The following is an 18,726-nucleotide window of genomic DNA, read 5'->3' as shown; positions in this document are numbered from 1 at the left end:
GGGAGAGCAGGAGAGTGTGTTTATGAGTGTATGTGTGTGTGTGTGTGTGTGTGTCAGTGGGTGGATGTCTGTGTGTGTGTGTGTGTGTGTTTGGTTTTTTTTACATGGGAGCGTGTGTGTGGGCTGGAGAGCAGGAGAGGCCTGGGCGAGAGGTGAGGACGAGTCAGCCATTGAACACCATCAAATAAAACGTTATCTAATGCCTGCACTGACACGGCCCGCCAGAAAACAAGTACACTCTCTATCGACTGAAAGCAACGGCTGTGCTTTTTGCCCGCGAAAAAACAGTCCTCGCTGCCGCTGTGAGCTGGAGGTTTTTATACATCAGAGCAGAGAAATAGGTTTCAGCAGCGCTTTAAAGAGCCATCAGGGTATCTGCACACTTTCTGAGCGCAAATTTAATGGTTTCTAAGACCTTTTTAATAGCTCTAAAAGATAGAAAAATACTCTTTCCACAGCAAAAATAGCTGGAGCAAAGATACCGCTTCTTCAGCAGAATCCTAACAACGCTGTGTAAATTATCATTTTTTGCATAAATCAAATATAAATAAGACAGAACAAACGATAAATGTCTCCTAGCTGTAGCTTCATATTTAGGAGACAGATGCATCAGTGGTATCAATCTTCTCTTCTAACTCACAGCAAAGTTCCCTCAAAACTATCCGTCAAACTATTCCCTCCACTCAAAATGTGTTTCTTCTTCTTCTTCTTGTTCCTTCAGTTGGATGTTTGTTCTCTTCTCTGTGCTGAATGATGTATGTGTGTATGAGCCGGAGTTTGTTTTGTCACATTTATCTGCCGGAGTAGGAAAGTTTCTCCGAGCCTCACCTTAAATCTTAAAGCTTTAACACGACGTGGACCTACGAGCGGGATTTGTAAGCCAATCACGGTCCGGTATGCGGCTTTAAAACTCCAACACACGTTCACTGAGACGTCTTGTGTCTTGTAGTTTTACAGATTCTGGACTTGTCAATGAGGAAGAAGGAGGAGAGATGCTGACTTTAATCATTTCTAAGAAGCTAACTGAACCGTTTTGTGGAGATTTATTCATGTGGATGTCTTCTTCAAACATAAGTAATATATTGAAAAGTTTCCAATGATACTCAGCTCTAGAATTTGAGTGTTAAAAGGCTTCATATCACTCCACAATTTTCGGTTTTGCACACTTAAACTGTAAAATCGTGAAAGAAAATCTTCTTTAAACCAAAAAATGAAACAGCACAATTTAAGAACAAAGACACATTCAGTACCTCAGTGCTGCTCACACTCATGAACAGATACAGTGTACTGTTCACGCATGAACACACATACGTAAGCCTGGAGTCATAGTAACACCACACACACACACACACACACACACACACACACACACACACACACACACAGGCTCATACACGAGGAAGTGTGTTACTTTGGAAGAGTGGAAAGGGGATTTTTCTAGCTCCTCTTCTTCTACTTCTTCTTCTTCTTCTTCTCCTCTCGCTGGAACCATCCCAATTTTAGGTCATGGCTATTCTACAACAGAGGAGGAACGATGAATAAGCCGCCTCCCTACTGTAACCCCCCCTCCCCTCCTCCTCCTCCTCCTCCTCCTCCTCCTCCCTCCATCTCTACCCACTCTTTCTTCCATGTTAGCTCGTGGCTAGCTTAATGAGCCCTGCGCAGATGGTCCCATAAAACCGCCGCAGCTGCGCGACCGTAAAAAAACGATGCCACGCCCCGGTGAGGACGAGGTTGATATACATTCAAATATTCAAATGAGGCCGTAACCTCTCTGCCACGCTCCGATGGAAAATGGAATAAGAGAGGTGTGGGAGGAATTTGATAGGAGGGGGGAGTCAGTGGGAGGGGGGGGGGTGGAAGTTAGATGATGAGGATGAAGAGCAAGAAAACATCAGGACCTCAGATCAAAGAGAGGCAGGGTGAAGGAGAGAGGTGAGAAGGCGAGAGAGAAGAAGAGGAGAGAGAGAGAGCTTTAGAGAGAGTGAGGAGGAGGGGGGGGGGGGGTGGAAGGGTGGAGGGGGGGTGTGAGAAGCCTGGGTGTAGTGTTTCAGCTCCTGGCTCTGCTGCTTGCTATTTCAGCTGTGCCGGAGCGCTGGCCAGCAGCCCCTGCTCTCACGCCATCGTAACCCCGTCAGTATGGTGGCACGGCACTTCTCCCAATACTTACCCCCCCTCCTCCCCCCTCCCTCCTCCTCCTACTCCTACTCCTCCTCCATCTCACACATATCTGATTTATTCCTCCTCAGTGTGATTGGCAAATAAACTGATTGAAGTTTTTTTTTTTTCCCCTCCAGTTCCAATCTGGACCACATGAACGGATCCGTGGCACCGATTCAGACGGTAACGCGTCGTCGTCGTCGTCATGGAGAGATCTCAAAAAGCACCATGGCGACTGGGTTAATTTCACGTCATTCATCCGAGATGATCGTCGTCATGAATCTGGCACCGAGGCCCCCCCCCCCCGACCGTAGAAAAGAGGAAACAAGACAGAAATGAAAGCCAAAAAAGCGAGTTGGATGGTATTCGGGGGAGACGCCTTGATTCAAACGAAACCTGGAATGAACCAGGAATGTGGCGCAACCAAAATGTGTCGGAATTCAGGGCAGAAGAATAGGCACAAACACTGAAGTGATTACTCATTCCTGCTCTTTTTACTGGCAGTATGATCGGGTTACAACCCATAATAGACAAAATATAACACAAAGTGAGTCTATTTTTAGGTTTTTAGAGGTAATTTAGAGCTCAGCATCATTCCTTCTGCCTCTCTCTGTGTGGCAAAAAGGGTTATCCATGCTTCAAAAATGTTGGCACCCGCTTTAACAAAATGATATCTGCCAACTCGGAGTTACTATTCAACTTTTGAGTCAGCAAAAGAACTTTTGATTATGAAACGTTTCTGCTTCTGGAGGCAGAGTGATCCATGTATTCTGAATACTGAATGATGCATCTGAGATATGTTTCTAAAGCAGATGTGTGGCGTTTTCTCCTCTAGCTTCCTCCGGGTTTTTTGTAGGTGTGCAGCGCTCCTTGATCCTCGTCAACTTCTTCTTCTTCTTCTTCTTCTTTCCTGCTCACTTCTTCCTTTATAATCTTTCACCAGGCATTGTTCTCAGAGCTCCCTGGCAACGATATCTCCAGTTAAGACCTCCAGTGAACTCTCCGGTGTGTGTGTGTGCGGTGGAGACTGCAAGCTTGAGTCATTGGACAGAGAGAGAAGCCTTAATCCGAAGCCAAACATAATGCAGTCGATCGCTTCTGATTCTCGATAATCTTCTCCTGGTTTCTGCAGCTCTGGAAACGTCGACTAACCTCCGATTCCAGGTGTGTTATGAAATATTGGAGTTTCACACGCGTGTGATGAGACGACGACAAGATCTCCGATGTCACTGCCATGACCCTGAAACACGAGGTCGCTGCTCTAGTAGCTGAGCTGAGATGACCTTGACCTCTGGTTTTTGGATGGATGTGGGCGAGTTTGGTTTTCCTGAAGCGAATCAATAAAGTCCCACACATTGAAAGAACAGCAGAAGTACAATTTAAACGTATTGTGTGTTTATGTCGGAGAAATATCCAAAAAAAGATCATTCCCTCCCCCCCCTCCTTTGGTCTATCACTTCTCTTCTCTTCACTCTACTTTTTAAAAAAGCTCCAAGACTATTGAGAACGTAATGGAATTTTAAATAAAAGGCCATATTGCTGAAGGTTGCCAGAAGCTGAACTAAATGGATTCAAATTGAATTTAAGAGGATTTTGACACTGCAGCCCAGTCAAGGTCAAGCCAAGCCTGGGTTTTTTTTTTTTTTTTTGTGCAGCACAGCAACTCTTGAGAGCGCAGTGTCTCTCTCTCTCTCTCTCTACGCTCAGCTCCTGTTATTTAAGGTTAATCCTGCAAATTGTGCAGGGTTTAAGTTGCATTTAACCTACATAGATGCAGTAGGTTGTGTCTTGATCCAGGACTGGTGGCCTCTGATCCCCACCAACACACTCGCTACAATGTCCATTTGGTTAGCTTTATGTAGGGATGACCTCTCTCTCTCTCTTTGGTTGGTATATTAAAAAGAAGAGAAAAAAAAAAAAAACAACTTAATCTGGATAAAGTGCTGTAGCGAAATGGAGCGACTGTAAAAAGTGAGGCGAGTGAGATCACAAAACAGACACACGGATGAAATGTAATGAGAGAGCCGGATTCCTACAGATTCTATAATCCCTGATGAAAATAAATGTTGCGTTCATTCAGTGGTTTTTTTTTTTCATTTCGCTCCTATGTTTCTACCTCGTAGCCAAAAAAACCAGGTCAGCACAGACTTCCCTTTTGGCTCCAAAGCTGGTTATTTCCAGCAATTTCTTCCTAGGCGGACCGGATAAATTTAGTGCCCTGAACGGGATATTTTTAGCAAAAAAAAAAAATCAACAACAGAGTAGGGATTTACCACTCAGGTTTTTTCTCATTTCTGTCAACTTTTATGAAACAGATCATAGAGCTGTGAAATGGAAATTACTGCACAATGACATCATGTGTGAAATCAGAGCAGTGAGCAGGTAGGACTGAGTGTCCTGCAAGAGGTGACCTTTAGCTAAAGACCTGTGACCTTTCAGATTACAAGACAGTCTCTTTAAGGTCACCCTTCTGCCCTACTTCCTCATAATCCATCAACTCCACCGGAGGAGGAATTCTCTCTCCGTTTATCCGGAAGATGAATGGAAAGTCTGCGGTAAACCACGGAGAGTTGATTATAATTTAGAGCGAGGAGAGACAGTCAACAGTCCAGAGCAAACAGGAACTTGGGATCTAACTTTCCCCTTTAAGCTTGGCGGCGGCTGTGTGTGTGTGTGTGTGTGTGTGTGTGTGTGTGTGTGTGTGTGTGCCACTCGGATTGAAAGTTGAGACCGGCAGTCGCCGCTTGTCCAGAAAAGCCACAACATATCGGGTTGTTTTCATGGCAACGCAACATCCCCCCCGACGTTTTCACCTCATATTTCATAAACCAAAACAAAACAAAATAAGGACAGAGTGTCGGTTTACACCCACACTGTTCTACTGACTCAAACAAGGTTAAAGACACTTTATGCCTCCAGGATCTATTTGTGTTTTCCAAATCTGAAGACTTAGATCAATAATGGATAAACATTCTTCGTAAATTACTCTTATAACTGTGAGTGCGTTTCCATCCATCCATCCATAAAGACTTGGCTCCTGATGTCGGACTGGATGTTAAAAGACATGCAATCACCAGAAAGGCAAGATGTTTGTCTCCAAAGTGTTAATTTTTTTTTTTGCATTAACATATAGTCACAATGACATATTTAGTAAATTAAGTCTCTAATTTGGCTTTTTCAGGCTTTGGTCAGTGGTCAGTTTTCTGTTTTTAGGAATTTCAAGACACTCCCAGTACTTACTGAAATTATGTTTCACAATTTGTAAAACCAAATAAACAAAATCCATCTATAACACACATGCATACAGTGTTGCACTGAGAAGTAGAAACTCGGGAGTGTGATTCCACGAGAGAAAACGTTCCAACGATCTGATGAAAAGCGTTTAAAAAAAAAAAAAAAAAAGACTGCTGACATGAAAGCGAAGCACATTTTGGGATTCTATTAAATCTATGAGTCATCTTAAGAGCTCTACTTATAAAATAGTTATGTATTTAAAGATTGAATCATTCTGTGTTAGTTAAATATTGAATGGTTGAATTTAAAAAGTGTTCCGAATGGACGTGCTTGACATTCGATTGACCCTTCAGACACTGATACAACGCTTTCTCTCAAGTTACGACACCAGAATTACAGCAGATTGCAGCACCGAAACCCAGAGGACGATCTCTAATGATTATCTCAAATAATTTAATATTTCATATGATCAAATGTTGGCTTTAGTCATCACAACAAAAACATATACCAGAGGCAGTCTGACGATTCCCTGACTGTTAGTTAAATAAACCCACTTGCTAACACTCTCAGGGGACGGATGACACACACACACACACACACACACACACACACGTGATCTGTTTGCACAAAAAAAGCTTTTAAGACCTTATTAATTTCCTCAAAAGCTTTGGGCAAATATAAATATGCTGAAAAATGAAATTTCAAGTGGTAATCTAGTCTCCGTCTTTGTCGCCGAGGTGTCTTTGCACTTCACCTGTCAATCAAACGGTGTGGGCGGGGATGACGTCTTCTTCCTCGTTGGGTTTGCTTTTGATGACGTATATGTTTCTGTAATTGGCACTCTTTCTTTTTTCTTCTTTCTTTGTCTGTACAACCGCAGAGACAATGCTACCTGCACTTCTTCTTTTTTTTTTTTTTCAAACAAACCGGAAACATGAAACAAACACATCACTTCTCTGCTGACACCAAATGTTTTAGAGCCACATATAGAAAAGATTTGCTGTAACAGAAATCCTCAGAAAGTTTTGATATTCATATGACGATAAGGTCAGATCATCTTATATAATCAGGTCCATACTGTGTTCATCTCACTGAACTGCACAGTGTTATGCAGTATGATAAAAAACTGTTTTTGAATATAATTTCCTAAATGGTTTAAGATCAAAATCAAAATCCCAAAGTTATCAGAAGATTCTGGTGACTTTGATTAGAATTAGCATGTAATTAGCTCTACAGCTAACTAACCATCAGAGCCCACAGTGTCTTCTATTGTCTGAAAACCTTCATTTACTGTCAAATATGACCAACACAAACAGCAAATCACCGAGAAAATTCAGTATTTTTGCTTGAAAAATGACTGAAACGATAAGTCAGTTATCAAAATATTCACCAGTTAACTTTCTTTCACTCAACTAATCCAATAATCGACTAAACGTTGGAGCTGCAACACATTTGTGTATCAAGTTAACTCAAAATCATGATGTCATCATCTCTTTCTCTCATTATCTGGAGTATTTCTCATAGAATATATTCAATATAATAGATGAATCATTGCCCAGCGCTGGCACAGACTGAATGATGACTAGTGCTGGAACCATTTGTCAATTAACTGACCGATGAGTCGATCAATAGAATATATTGGGAGCATTGATTAGACTGGACAAGCAAATCTGGGATGTTATGATGGCTGTTTTCTGCGATTTAATCAATTATTCAAAAACATAAAGAGGCTCTGGGTTTTCAGTTCCAGAAAGTGAGGTAACTAAAACTCCGGGTCAGTAACCATGGTAACCGACTCTGTGAAGCTAACTTGCTCGCTGACAGGTTTTCTTCGACAAAGTTTCTCTCCGTCTCCTCCCTCGTACAGAGCCAGACACGCCGTTTCATTTCCTCATTCATTCAGTCTGTATCGAAGCCGTCTGAATCAAAACACTGGTTTGTTCTCACATTCAAATATTACACAGTGTGAATTCCCCCCTCAGCTCAGAATAAAACCTCTGCATGTCCTTCTGTTAGAACGCTGTGACTCACAAGACAGCTGTCAGTTTGTTCGAGCAGCTCCTGTTTATCGCACGTAATGTGTAATCTCAGTTTCGATATTAAAAAGATCAGTATGAAGCTTTAGAAACGTGGGATCAATGAATAATTATGTGTGATTGGTCGCACTGATGGTACATCATTCCTATACTAGAAGGTTATGTGTTATTATTTCTGAGTGAGCAGGACGGAGCGGCATCACTGAATGCTGTTGAGTGAAGATACAAACAGGCGTCTGAAATTTTAAAATCTACTGTATTTTTCCCCCCTTGATTCCTTTTCAAGTACAAATTACCAAACACATCATTACTGGATCAGACTGAGAGCTTACAGTCATGCCTCTATGTCTTTGATCTATATATTTTTTAAAGCTTTAACTATATTTTTCATCTTCAGTTGCTGCTTCCTGTGTTTCGTCCCGATAAGATTAAAGCTGAACAAATATATTTATAATGTAATGTAGCTGCAGCCTGATACACAGTCAGACTGCACTTTATTATCATTAAGGGAATGTAAGTCTGCTCAATGATGAATTAATGGATGAAACTGAGTAAAACTTTATTGTATTAACTTTTTGACACTTTCCTGCTCTGACTCAGGCTGTTTTTTTTTTTTGTAAAAGATAAATGTGCATCGTCTGCATACACGCGCATTAATACGTCTACGTCCACAGATCAAAATGGGGATTCTGCCTTTTATTTACCCGTTGCCATGGTGACGTATCATAGCATTGCAGCTCCATTGATGATGGCTTTTTTTTAATTCACCACACACACACACACACACACACTAAACTCGAGGTTAACATACTGAGAGTTGATTGAACTAATCTGATCAGCTGTTCAGGAACCGAACGTTTCCCTTGTCAGGGTTCATCAGCTGAGAGTTCAGAGTTGGGCTCAGAGTTTGTTAAACCTGCTTTGTGGAATACCACCCTGACTGTCCGCTGACAGCTGAGGAGCTCACGCAGTCTGCAGCCGTCCAACGCAAACACAGCTAAACCAACAACAAACCACCGTCACTGAGCCCGTTTGAAGTAGCGTCCATCCAGCAACGCCATCATCAACACTCCACTTTACACAAACACTTCAGCCTCCCACTCCTCTTCCTCGAGGTGGGCCTGCATCACCTCCCTGCCCTCTGGACTGAAGACCCCTCCTCCTCCTCCTCCTCCTCCTCCTCCTCTACCCTCCTCTCTATCTGCTCATTATGTTAATAGATGTTTAACCCGTAGATCAGCAGCTGATGATGGCTCAATTAAGAGCTTGCTGGAGGACAGGGATTAGTCCTGTGTAAGTAAGGCGGTTTGTTGCCCTGCAGCCACCGCTTCTCTGGACCCTAATCCTTCACTTCGGCCCCGAGGTTCAAACCAGAGAAGCCGTGTAGGCAAATACCTCCAAACAGGCTACAATTAAGGAGCAATTACAACATGCATGTAGGGCTGGGTTTCATTTGACCTTTGCTCTGGATTATTTTCATTGTGAAATCATTATTTTTCTCAATTAATCAAGAAAAGAATCAACTGGTCAATAAAATGTCACAAAAATGGTGAAACACAACCTCCCAGAGCCAAGGTAACCTTATCATATAGCTTGTTTTTCCTGTTCAAAATGATATTCAGTTTACTATCATAGAAGACGATGAAAACCAGCAAATATTCATATTTTACTTGATTACAATACCTGCCCTGTTAGCACAATTTATTTCAATTAAACACTCTCCAATCAAAATAATATAATAATAAGGTTTAATATGGTTAAAGCAGGAAAGTCAGTGAATCAGTCTGCATTGATCTATAAATGTTACTGTATACTGTATGAGAAGCTTCTCCTTCGGTCCATTCAATCTCTGCAGCATCTGAAGGCAGCAGGATTGATATGTTGATAGATCTGCAGCCTCTGAGAAGTGCTGCGTCAGAGCGCAGTGACGTTACGCACAACCGTTGACTGTGTTTACCTTCATTAAACCGTCTGATGACACCAGGCTGCTACAGTATAACCACACACACACACCTCTACACACACCAGACTGGTCAGGTATAACTTGATATTCTGCTTTTTTATGAAGGAGACGTCATCAGCCTCTTTCCCAACTGTCTTTTAGCGTCTCATGTTTTATCCTTGAAACACACACTGTAATGCAAACACTGTTGTATAACATTAAAGTACGAGGTGAGTGCTATGAGAGCATTGATGTGACTGGCTGAGAGAGTATTTAATAATCACCAAACCTGCTGATCTATATTCACCTTCACTCAGCCCTTTTGCACATTGTGCTGCTGCTGCACATACATGAACCACAACAGCAGGTGTGCATGGAGACGCCCACGCAGTCTGTGCACCCAAGAACTACCACGCTGCACTTGGCATTTATCATTAAACTTTCAACTGAGGGTGCAAAATATTTAAGTGAGGGTGCAATGCAATGCTTTTGCACCCTCATGGAAGCGGGCCTGACCACTGAGGAGGAAAATCTACGTAGGTTTACTGTAATAAAGCATGATGTCATCCATCAATAAAGAAGCCATCGTCTGATTTCACATAGCACATAACTAATGCTGTAGTAAGTAGACAGGTTAGGCTATAACATCACTACCATTCCTACACATCATCAGTGCGAATGGCAATCTGGTTGCCATGGTAATGGACCACATCCAACTACTAACCGCACCCCCATTCTCTGTTTGAGAAAGACGGTTAAACGTTAAACAGGAAGTGACACCGGCTGGAGTGGGGCTTTAACAATATAAGTCAAACTTTACATGATTAAATATAACATAATTTATATCTGGAAATATCCAATTAAAAATAAGTAAACAAGATTAAGAATCTGACCAAGCATTTTATATTCTATTATCAGACATTGTATTTGGTTCTCAGGAAACATCTCGGTCAGTAGTGGAAATGTGTTGAGGTTTAGTACCCACCCTGACGTGCATGTTAGTAGCAGTTTATTCAAACTCTGGAGAACTTTGCGGCTTTGGTTTGGTGTTTTTTTTCCAAGCAATATGATGTACAAACAGGAATCAACAAAACATAGCCCCTCGCATGCATGTTGATTCATGTGGTTTCATGGAAGAGGTTGATTTTGACATCTAGAGGAGCAGGTTCTTATACTCTGAGAGCCCAGCACATCAAAAAAATGAACCGAGGCTATACAGACCGGACGGATGCACAGATTTCTTCGAGTGTGCCCAGCTGGCGTGAAAATAAAAGCTGGTAAATTACAACAAAGAGCAGAGCAGACGCAGGTTCATAATTAGCCAAAAATACAGGGACTTGAATCAGATACGTTTCCACTACCTGCTGTCTTAAATTACCCAAAGATGAAACCACTTCAACAAAACATCGGATGCATTCAAAGACAAAACACTTTAACATGTTTCCTTTTTTTCCAGTTGGACACCAAGTTTTGCTCCAATAAGTAACATCCATCTATGTATTAATGTACTGATTATTTTTTAAATGATCAATAAACTGTTTAGCCTGTAAAATGTTATAAATATGAATGAATACCCCCTGAGAGTCGTCTTTTATTGTCTTATTTTGTTTGATTTTTAAATTTTTTTTATTTTATCAAACAATTTCTTGAATAATGGATGAGTTGATTGGTCAACAGACAATTACACAGAAACTTCTTTGGTTATCATCTCATTTCAGTCATTTTAAGCAAAACACACATTTACTGGTTCCACCTTCTCAATATATGAAGACTTTATGGTGTATTCTGTAATATATGATAGTAGACAGAATATCTTTGGGTTTTGGGCTGTTGGTTGGACAAATAAGCTAAATACATCACTGTGGGTTCTAGAAAATGACAGTACAACAATCACCAGTTTTAAAAAAAAACAGACTCTAAGCTGCAAATTCTCACCCAACCAGCAGATATATAACTTATATAAAACACATTTTGTCCCATTGAACATATTCATACCATTGCTCTCATTGGTCTCTAGAATTGACTAAACAGCTGAAGTCATTCGCAGCTGCAGCAGTAACTAGTACCAATAATTTGCAAACCGCATATCCAATGTAGCCACGTCGCCATTTAAATTACGCAAATGTGAGCAACCGCAAATTCTGTCATGTGACTTTTTGTCGTCAAGCCCTGCTTTGTTTCGTGTCTAATTTGGGCATTGTGAAACTGAAAATGAATCAAATCCAAAACTGTCACACGCTGCACCTTTCCACTCTGGTTCGAGCCAAAGAAAACAAACAGTAGGTGTGATCAGAAGCGCCAGGAGTCAAATCTCGCCCGGTCTGGTTCCTCCACCCTGCGTGATGTTTCTCCGGCTACAAGCGCGGAGGGGAGGCCATTTTAAAATGGCAGTAGGGTGAGAGTGGATGGTGAGGTGAGGCTCGCTGCTGCTACTTCCCACATTAAGTGGCTGATGGTCTCCTCTTTGTACAAAAAAAAAAAACACCTTTGGCTTGAAGTTGCATTAATGTAGAGGGAGTGAGGGCATTTCTTTCCCTCTTTCAATGTGCCGGGGTAAAGCGCTGCCCTGCAATGATTGAATCATAGCCATAATAGCAGAAGGCAGAGGCCTGCAGTGCGGCTGAGTTCTTCCTGTTCTCCTTGCTCAGCGTGGGAACAGCCGTGGACAAAATCTACCCTGGAATCAGCACACAAAAGAGGCCATGAAAGCAACATGACCGGAGCAGGTAGTAATTGCTCCTTTCTGCAGAAACTGTTCCGTCCATTTGTGGTGCAAGGCTTTCAGTTTGACAGCGGTGAAGGGAGTGCACGCTTCTCTAACCCTGAGTACAAGAAAAGGTTTCTCTGCCGTCGTGGGACAAGAGCACGGGTCAGCTGCAGGTGAGCGGATGGAAAACACATGTCCGACACTGAGGCTGTTCTACTGTACAAGGCTGAATCTGAAAGAACAGGTAAATAGCCGGATCGATGAGGTGACGGGAGACTCGCCCTCGAAAAACCAGCTCCCTTCGTTTCTGTTCGGTCTCCTCGGTTCTTCTGCTCTCACTTGCTAACGCGGCCTCGGCTTCAGCAGCCATTAAAGCCCATCAACTATTATACTAACACTACTTGTATTAGCCGATCTGGCGTCGCACTGCGGCTGCGCTGACTAGCAAGAACATCAGTATGCTAACATGCAGACAAGAAAGTAACCAGGTTATGTTACCTCACACCGATTCTACTCAAACCTTCCATGTTCATGCACTTCATAGTCAGGTTTCCTCCCCAGACAGTCACCGGGCTGCAGCCGCTGCAGCCGTCTGCCAAAGAGAACAGGTCAGTCGACCTCCTTACATAATCTCAGATGAAAATGGAAATTTCCCCTCGAGCTTCGCCAAAACTCTGGGAAATCCCTGTTTTCGATCGGAGATGATAAAACATGAGATTAGGCGTCATTCAACAAGCTTGTAGAACAGAAAGTTTTTCTTCACAGAGTGTTTCGTATTGAATTTATCAGGTCAGTTTCATTAGTCGCTCTGTTCCTCTTGCGCTTGTAGTCAGAAACAGACTGTCTGCTGTGTGGGAATTCAACATAGTAGAAAAATATGTCAAGTTCTGAGCTTCTGCACTTTATTGTCATTTGAAAAAGTGGAGAAAAAAAGTGTCAAAAAGTTATGTAAGCTGGTGCACAGCTGTTTGATCTGTTTAGTGTTTTATACACAGAACATAAGTTAAGAAAGAACATGAATTAATTAATGTATTTAATTCTTGTAGGCTGTTAATTATATCAAACTAAAGACAATCAGTATCGGCAGGTCAGGCAGGTTGGAATCGGCCAAGAAGAATGCAGTCGTTGCTTCATGCTCAGCCTGGCCAACAAACAAATTGATTAGTGAAAATTAGACCCCAGTTAAAATTATAGCTCACGTCAAAGTCCTGGTTATCACTGTGACATTCTGGAGGGCCTTGACTAATGGAGTCTCTGGAAAATCTGTCAGGGAATTAATGCGTCTCTGCTCACTTGCTCTTTAGTTTAATTCAAACGGTTGAATTGGAGCTTTTTTTCCTGCTCTCAACAGAACATCTCTGCTCTTATGTCTGAGCTCTCACACCCACAGCTGGATGCAGCCTCCATTATTCATCCAGTCTCATTATTAATCCCATTATCAATCATTCTATTGATTTGTTTTTCAATTAATCCACTGTTTAGACAAAAAAAAAATTCAGAAAATAGTGAAAAAAATGCACATCACAAGTGCAACTCTTGCTGCAAGCTGGAACCAGAGACTGATTGACATTTTTGCTTAATAAACAAATAAATAATCAACAAAATGTGACAATCAACACCTGACTAATTATATAATCTGTGTATATTGGAATAATTTTCTTATCAGTTCTATTTAGATGTAGTTTTATAACAATATGTTTAATTTAAGAAGTTTGACATTCAGATAATTAGAACTTTTTTAACCAGATAGATTATATATTTTCTATTTATGTTAATAACTTCCTGAATTAGACACAACAATCTCACCAAAGGGTCCGTTAATGTCTGTTCTGGAGCTGTCAATCATATCATATGAGCACTTCAACAAGAAGCTCTTGTCCATGTCGTCCATGTCAGCTTGACAACATAGAGGAGAAGTCAGGAAGTGTTGAGGAACATCTGTGTTTCCACGACAGCTGGACAATCTGCTGATTGATCGAAAGCTCCAGAAACAGCATCTAAAGGACGCTGTGGTGAGATTATTATGGTAACTGCTGGTTATAAGGTCAAGAATGAACTTTCAGTCTCAACTATTCGAATGTTTATTTTTTTTCCCCCCGTTTCGCTTTGCTGATAAAAAAGACTACAGAAAAGATTTGTTGATCTTAATAAATCTGGAATCCAAAAAGAAAAATGTCAAACAGAACCCGACCCTACTGCCGCGAGGACAAATGTTAATACACCAGACACATGTGTTACAAGACCCCTCTGACTGAACTTTTATATGCTATTACACGCGAGAAAGTCCACGACAGCGTGCTCTGACACACTGAGTCACTTCATCACGCCGCCTCTGACAGACACTGACGCTCTCTCTGTCATGTCTGGAGAGCATGACGGCTGCCTGCCTGTGTTTGCTGCTCAACAGGAAGCTGCAGCAGGAGAGAATGATTGTACTTCCTCAAATTAGCAGAAGCAAGGAGGGAGATGGGTGAGTGGGAGGGGAGGGGGGGGAGGGGTGGAGGGGGAGGGGGTGGGAGTGTTTTTTTTTGTTCTTCCCACACTGTTTTGACTGTAGCCAACAGAGCACACGATGGAGCACATGGCTGAGCTACAGCGAGGAAAAAAACCAAAAAACCCCCCCATCTAACTATGAATTTGGATGGATGAATTCATTCCAAGATGGGGTTTTTTTGGGGGGTGGGGTGGGAGGGGGGGGACCATATAAACAGTCTCCCTTAAGTTTTGTCCTGGCGTGGAGCTTTACTCTGTCGATGAGAGCAGCGTACAGCTTCGCCTGCAGTCACGGTTCTCAGGGACACAAAAGCCCATTACTGGAGCTGAGCCCATAAGTTGTCTGGAGCTTAAGACACTTTTTCACTGAACAATTCCAGTTACAATATTTTTGTTCAATTTATAGATTGCGTTCGTGTGTGTGCGAGTACACGAGTGGAAGCGAGAGGTTTAAGAGAGAAAGAAAGAGGTATTATATCTCTAACTTCAGCATGATGATGATGATACAGGCCTTTAACAACTCCGGTAGTGACGCCACAACATGAGAGTCGGCACAGTCACATCTCACATGGAGAGGAAAGATAAGATAAGGTGATGTGTGTGTGTGTGTGTAAAAAGGTCACAGCTGCCATTATTTTTGTTGTTTGTCAGCCAAACCCCCAATCTTGCTCACGCTTCAGACAAAAAGCTAAAAGAAAGGTGAATCCCAAGTATTTTCAGGGGAATTTTATGCCTTTATTAGATGATGACAGTGGAGAAACAGTGGTTCATGATCAGAGCCTGAACCGCTGGGCCTCCATGGTGAAACTTCATCAAGTATTTTCGTATGTAGGTCTTCGTCTATGTTGGTGGGACCTGTACTGTACTAAAAAGCTGCACTGGGCAACTTTTAATGCCGGCTGCTTCCGAACGACAGCTGACTTTCAAACAGGTAACAGTTTGAAGATGTGAAGCTTTAAACCAAAAGGAAAGCTAAAGGACGAGAGAGGAAGGAAAAGATCTAACGCCGGAGAGTCCGGTTTTCTCTGGACCAAGTTCTGACTCTCTGCTGTTCAGGAGACGGTTCTGATTTCACTTCTGAGCTCTAATTTATCATTTCATAGATGCAACCTCACTTTGATAAGAGATAAGCATGTAAGATGGTTTAAAATAAAAAAAAATCTTGAATGTTAATCAATGAATATCAGTATTTATAGCTCTCTGATCCAATCCAGGAACACTTCAGCAGGTGTGTTGAGGTTTATTTTACTGGAATCAAACCTGTCATCTTCTCCTAAACCCTGTAACCACCTGCCAAACACATGACTCTGCTTTTTTGCATATCCAATCAGCTAGTTTACTCTTGTATCTCTATATTACCTGTCTTATCTGGACACACACACTCATCTGTGGTTACACTGAGCCTCTGAGGCGACTGTCCTACTGCCAAAGATTTACGAAGAACCACTAATCTGCTCTCCTCTGACTGCTGGGACACTCACCAGCGCTGCTGCTCAGCACCCTTATCTGGACTGTCTCCCACAGGATCCTGTGACACCTTTTTGGCAACCTGGACTTTACCTGCAGGCGTTGCTGAAAAAACCACTCATCTGACCGTGTCGCACCGCATCCCTCTGCTGCACTGGATAATGATGTAATAGATAACAGTTCCTCCTGCCTGACATGTGAGACTTGTCTCCAGAGACATATTCTCATTGTCTTGCTGCCCTCTAATCCCAGTCACCTGGGCTCGAATGAGACGCTGCCAAACCGATGCTGGATGTGGAAAAACTGACAGAGAAGGGGTATTTCTTATTACCAAAAAAATATATATATATATAATCTCAGAGCTGACTTGACAGGGGCTTTATTCGGGTTTATTGATGCCATCATTACACGGCTGCTTCCACGAGCAAAATGGTTTCCGGGTTTGAGGAGGAAATTAGAAGTTTGATGGCACTCTCTCCCGGGAAAAAAGCAATTACGCACAGCAATGAGAGCACAATTGTCGGAAATGGGCTCATGAAAGAGACATAAAATTATTCGACAGATACAATAGCTTAAAAGGATATGAGCAAAAGTATCCGAGTTTTTTTTTTCTAAAGAAACACAATTTCACCAATCACCAGTTTCCTGAGGCTAAACAGAGCTCTCCTGTCTTTTTTATCTGCCAACTATCGCTGCCATGTAAACCTGTCATTTAACGCGTAAAACGAAATTGATGGCGCGATAAAAGTTGCCAATAACCCAGACGTGCTTTTCTCAGAGATGAAATCCATTTGCAGAAATGAAGAGAAATCGCATCAGAACCTGGATGACACTTGTCGTAAATCGTTTCTGACAGCTTCCTAATGGAGTGTTATTACTGTTGCGCACAAACGCACACAAACACACCGGCTACGAGATGTTATTTACAGAAGGTTTAGCTGGACTGAAACACGCTAACAAACAGTGCAAATAAAAAAGCTGATACACTTGATGATAACTTAGAGAACTACATGAAGCTCCGTGTCTCCTTGACACAAAACACACACACACACACACACACACACAGAGGGAGACTGAAGCTTTCACAGCGAGCACCGTGCACAACCCTCCTCAAGAGTTACCACAACCACAACACTGTGCCAGCTCCTAGCGACACATGCAAATACCTCAACACCGCCAGCACAGGACTGAACACAGCTGTCAGAACTACCCAAACACTGGAAGAGGCAAGAAAAAATGAAATGCGGACACAAGCTGGTGAAGGGTGACTTACCCGAGCAGTGTATCCACATCTGTTTGATGAAATGTGAGATTCAAACGTCACACTTTGTTGCATTCAAAACGCACAGAAGGTTTTAACGAAAGCAGTAACTCTACGCCGAGCGCGCGGTGGGCTACCAATTATAAAATTCTTCCTACTTGATGTACAAGGTAACTATTTAGTTATGGCAAATGGTGCCTAATCTATCCTGAGTGGCATTGCTTTATGATTGACGGCAGCGCGACCAATGAGCGCGAGCTTTCGGCGCCGCTTCAGCCAATCGGATCGTCAGCGCGGAGTTGGTGGAAGGTGAGCTGTGAAGTAGGAAGGGCTGATGGCGACATCATGTGTTAAGAGTTTATATCCCTCCGCTTGTCATGCTTAGAGAGCAACGACTCCACTTTCACTGCTTTTTTTTTAGTATCAACCAGACGAATAAAGAAGCTTTTAGTTGTCAGTGTGCTTGTTAATTCATCCTAGAATGTAGAACTACAAATAAACACTGATACATCTTGTTCAGCTATTTCATATAATTAATTTTGTATATTTAAACAATTAAAAAAAACTAATAAATGACTAAATGTTTTATAGACCCCTAGCGTTGAGAAGTTGGGACATTTACTCAGCAAAGCAGACATTAGTGACATTACAGTAACTCGATTTGGTAGCCGGTCAGTATTTAAACATTATTCTTCGTCGTGTTTACAGATGTTGCATATTGTAAATTAGTAATATATCATCAATATTTAACTGCGCGAGTGGCCACGGTTCTACTTTCATGACCGCATGTGTCAGTAAGGATGTGAAAGTCCCCCCCCTTCAAACGCCCTACTTTCTCTGTTCTGTTCGCGGATGAACACGATGTTTACAGTGAGGGAAAGAGTGACGTTACAGTGACAGATACAGTGTGGCGCGTGTGACAGAAGAGCAACACGTGTAATAAAAACATTTACTTTAGCACGAGCGCACGTTTGGAGTTTACAGAGACTTTTACGTAGCCGACGTACCGATTCTGTTTCTATATATTTTCACTGTCGCCACTTTGTGCCGTGTGTGCGTGCGTGAGGCTACGTCACGTTCGGCGTGCAGCAAACGGCCTGGCTGGGAGATTTAAAGTAATAAGGCTCGTGCATGAGAGGATTTTTGGAGGGGTTTTTTTGTCTCAAATTTGAAAGAAATGGAGGAGGAGTCAGAGGTTCAGCATTGATTTAATAAAAGCAAATAGCAATCAACCAATCATATATTTATTTATATTAACACTCATACAAGAAATGTAACCCAAGTTTAATTAATAGACAAATTAATAAAAACAACAATGTACATATGAAGACAAAAGGGAGATAAAGATGCCAGCCAAAGCCATTGTTTGTAAAGACATGATAAGTTAAAGACAGTGTAAATAAAATAAAACTTTATAGATAGGCTT

The 18,726-nt window shown here is 42.0% G+C and overlaps 1 protein-coding gene across 1 annotated transcript in view; it reads right to left on the bottom strand.

Annotated features, from left to right (window-relative positions):
• Positions 1–17,527, bottom strand: part of mef2d (myocyte enhancer factor 2d) — a 107,086-nt gene extending 89,559 nt beyond the window's left edge. The window contains exon 1 of the mRNA XM_067600449.1: positions 17,313–17,527. The gene's annotated coding sequence lies outside the window, so the exon portion shown is untranslated. The remainder of the gene's footprint in view (positions 1–17,312) is intronic.
• Positions 17,528–18,726: the final 1,199 nt, after the last annotated feature.

The sequence above is a fragment of the Thunnus thynnus genome, chromosome 10, assembly GCF_963924715.1.
Source record: "Thunnus thynnus chromosome 10, fThuThy2.1, whole genome shotgun sequence".
Taxonomy (NCBI): domain Eukaryota; kingdom Metazoa; phylum Chordata; class Actinopteri; order Scombriformes; family Scombridae; genus Thunnus; species Thunnus thynnus.
Note: the sequence above shows the minus strand (reverse complement) of the source record. Positions and strands in the feature narration are given on the sequence as shown.